Source organism: Cupressus sempervirens, chromosome 10 (assembly GCF_028749045.1).
Source record: "Cupressus sempervirens isolate cs-2001-9-10 chromosome 10, ASM2874904v1, whole genome shotgun sequence".
Classification (NCBI taxonomy): domain Eukaryota; kingdom Viridiplantae; phylum Streptophyta; class Pinopsida; order Cupressales; family Cupressaceae; genus Cupressus; species Cupressus sempervirens.
In genome coordinates, this window is record NC_143127.1 from 167131415 (window position 1) to 167135993 (window position 4579).

Here is a 4579-nt window from a genome sequence, read left to right on the forward strand (position 1 = left end):
CACATGCATTGGTCAAAATTTTGACCAATGCCTAGTAGTTTTCTACCAAGAATGCCCAGTAGTTTTCTACCAAGCATTGGTCAAAATTTTGACCAATGCCCTATAGTTTTCTACCAAGCATTGGTTAAAATTTTGACCAATACCCTACAATTTTCTACCAAGCATTGGTCGAAAGTTCGACCAATGCTTGGCAGAAAATGTGCTAGCAATTTCAACAGTTTTTCAAATTTTTGACCAAAAAATTTTCAACCAATGTGTTGGTCAAATTTAGTCAAATTTTGGTCAAAAACTGGGTCTAAATTTTGACCAATAAAGGTCAAAAAATGAGCCCAAATGTACTAGTGTCTACTTGAGAGGTATAGCCCATTATTTCTCTTAGGTGCATTATGTTTATGCTTGTCTTTCATTGATATGGATCTTGAGCTATAGTACACATGTTAGATTTGGAGGGCTCATTTGAGAGATGATTTAGCATTGGTTATCTCCTTGTGCATATGTTGGTATATTGGTTAAGTTTGGGAGATGGTTTTATATTGGGCATATTCCTTGGATTGGGAATGGCTATCCCTTTGTTTAGGAATGGTTTTATGAGTTTGATCTTCTTAGGAGAGGCTTACATCCATGATTAGTTATATTGGTATGATTTGGGCATTTTTGTGACTTCTGGGTTGAGGTTTTATGGAGGAGATCATAATTTCATAGTTTATATATAGAGGTGTGTGTAGAAGGACACAATACAGGTTATGATTTGCATGGGTTCTCTCTGGTCTCAATTATCTTCCTAGATATTTGGCTTCACTTACATTGGATTTGGGATTGTTTGGACCTCGTAATCACTATTTTGTGTTCATGTATGCCGTGTGAGAGATGGCATGGTTATTCCTTTATCTCTTCCTTTGTTGGTTGTGGAGAATTAGGGAGAGTGTTGGAGACCTGTTATGAGATTTTTTATTGCAAATTATTGGTTAATGTGGTTTGGATGTCCTTGATACTACATGGATTCACTTCTATGAGATGTTGTAAATGGATTGGTTATAGATTTGACATTATCTTTTACAGTAGGAACTTCTTAGTGTATATGTGGAAAGTATTTCTCTTGAGGCTTGTGAGTGTAGGTTACAAATTGGAGGAGCTTGACAACTATTGATACATATAATTACCCTTTGGATTAGGTGTTTATTCTTGGAATTTTAGTTGGTACAAGACTTTATGATTCTTATGTGATAGGTTGGGTGACTTTCACTTTGGATGGATTCTATGTATGTTTCATGGTAGTCGCATAATAGGAGGTGAGATCATTCATTTTTGAGAAGCTAGATACTTTGATTTTGTTGTGGATACTAGGATGGAACACATGGTGTAATTTGATCCATTATTATAGATGTGCTAATAGGGATTATTTCCTTGTTCATTTATGTGGCTACAAATTGACCCTATGTAATGTATTAAAAAAATTGAGAGATTTTTGAGATTATGTGTGTTGTACACATTGAATAATATTATTTTCTTTTGTTGTTTTATTTTATTATGTAATGCTTCACCTAGGAGCACATAGATGGATGTGCAACATGGAGAGATTCCCATGGGATATCTTTGAAGAGTTGTATTGTAACATTATGAAAAAATTTGATGTAATTATTTTACAATAAGGAAAAAGAATTAAATGCCTAATATTAAATGTGGGGTCAATGAGTTAGGTATAAAATGGTTTATTTAGTACCACTTGGTGGTTTTTTGGGAGCTTGGTACTATAAAAGAAACCACAACGGTAGTTGTAGATGTGTAATGCAAAAGACAAGAAAGGAAAGTCAAGAAAGAAAAGGCAAGACTGGTTAGCTAAGGGAGTAGTTGTGAAGGTTGGAAGCATGGCATAGGATGAGTGGATTCATTCTTGTTCACATGGATTTCTTGGTTATGGCTATGGCTTTGAAGGCAAGTCTATGGTTGTATTGCAATGGTATTTTTAATGAATAATGTGTGATGATGGATGCTTTTGGAGGTTGGGTTTTTTTGCTCAATGAGGGTTTCCTAGGATATATCTTGTGTCACATTTTTGCACCATGGGTATGTTGTCTATTCTCTTACATGTGGATTTTAAGTGCTTATTTATTTCAGATCTATTATGGGTTATGTGGAAATGGTAAAATTTTTGGTTGTAAGTTTCCTTCTAGAAAATACATGTGTCAATTATTGATAAATCTGATCAACTATTGAAACAAGGATGCATTAGTATGAAGATGCATGACAAATCCATTGAAATAGGTGTCATTAAAGAGAAAATGAAGGCAAGACCCATTAAAAGAGAGAATGATCCTGATCTTTCTCTAATGTAGAATTAGATCCACCCTTTAATGCCATGACGTTTTGATGCAAGCCTCTACTCGTGGGCCTAAAAATAATTGTTGGCTTCCATTCAAAATAATCACATGACATAAGAATAAAAAAGGTTCAAATCTCTATTCTTTCAAGCTCCAATCTGTTGCACCTACAAACAAAAACTTGTATTTCTTCCTAGATCCTTGAAATGGATCTTCATGTATGTGATGTTTTGATTTATATGTAGTACCCTAGCACATGATGATCTACCTATAGGAAAAGGATCTTTGTGATGTTTTCTTATAACGTGCAACCTTGACAAACACCATCAATACAAGAGATCTCTAAGGTAGCCCAATCACTAGTTCTTGTGTACTCATATGTTATTGAATTTAAGGCCACTTTAGACAACTTGTGTGTATCCAATGTTACCTTAGCATGTGATCCTACATGAATATTAGGTTTCTAGGAAAACAAATTTAAGTTTTTATTTGCAAGTGTAGTAAATCAAAGCTTCAAAGAATGGAGTTTTAAACCTTTTTTCTTCCAATGTCATATGAGTATTTCAAATGGAAGCCACCAATTCTACTTCAGCATACGAGAAGAGGCTTGCATCGAAAATTCATGGTATTAGAGGTTCGACCCAATTCTATATCAAAGAAAGGCCAAGGTCATTCTCTCTTCAAGAGAGCCTTGCCTTCATTTCCTCTTTAGTGAGACTTGTTCTAATAGACTTTTCATGCCTCTTTGTGAGAATATTTTCTTGGTTCCATAGTTGATTAGATTTATAGATGATTGGAACTTGTATTTTCAATTGGTAATTTATTCTTTTATGGTTGAGGATTGTCATTAGGGTCACCCATACATAACCATGTGCTAGGTGCATCCTTGAATGATAGATTTTTTTCATCCATTCATTTTTTGCAAATAATTGTCTCATGTATCTTCAATTAGTAGATTTTTTTCCTTTGTTTTCCATCTATATTGTTTGAGTAAAGTCACTAAGGGCACTCATGCAGATTAATCATGATCTTCATCATGATTTTGAAGTAAGTTTTTCATTCAACACCATGGTAGTTATGATCTGACAGATGTCCATAATATTTTTCTTGTCAAAAAACATTTTATTTTCTCCTTTATGCATTAGCTTCTACTCACCTTAGTTAGAATTATTGAGGTGGGGCGTGGGGGGGGGGGTGTTAGTTCTAACACTTTGATCACCTTCTATTATAATTGTAATTTATGGATGACACATTATGTCGCAACCATTTTTTTTGGTCTCAATCATTTTTCATGTGGTGGTTACCATGCATGTATGCAGGGGTTTGATTTATATAAAGCATGCTTAATGCTTCTTGTGATCAATAAATGAGAACAATATGGAATTCTATTTTTTTATTTACAATTACATATGATACACACTAACCATGGAGGTCTCAAATAACCACATCATGTGGGGAGAACTCAATTGGTTCATACAACTAGCAGGAACCAAAAGAACAATCTATAGAGAGCCACCATTCAAGGAAATAGTGCCAGAACCTGTAAATAAAAGCTTCGATGAGTTACCGAATGCAAGTTTAAATTAGCACTCTAATCAAGTGAAGTAACCAAAAAATATTTATAGTTGATCATTTTCTCTTTAGTAACACCCATTTCAATGGATCTGTCATGCCTCTTTGTGCGAATGCTTCTTTGATTAAAGTGTTGACCAGTGAAAACTTGCATTGCTTATTATTTCAAGCTTTGATCTACTTGTATAGATTCATGTGTCATATGCATCGATGGATAATAGATGTTTTGGATTGGAATAGAAGGTATCATCAAGTTAGAATTAACTATCACTAACATAAAATATAGTGAACATTAATATTAGGCACAAGATAAGAAATCCAAGCATGTAAAAAATCTACCACTAAAAGAAATCACCTTTTCTATAACACCTTTCTTACAATGAATCAAATTAGTAAAAAATAAAATTGATGACCAATACTTTTTTGAAAATGTTGAATAAAAGCCTTAGTAGGTTTTTCAAATTAATAGAATAAAAAGGAAAAGAATGATACCATTATAAGGCCTTATCTCTAAATATTATATATTTAATAATTTAGCCATAAGTTTATGATCAGGAGAGAAGTCGCTATATAAGGTTTGAAATATTTTCACACAATTCAAGGATAACCTTTTCTAGTATAAATCTGCAAGTGAGCTATTTCCATCTATTAGAGGATAATGACACATATGATATCAAGGGACAAAGAGA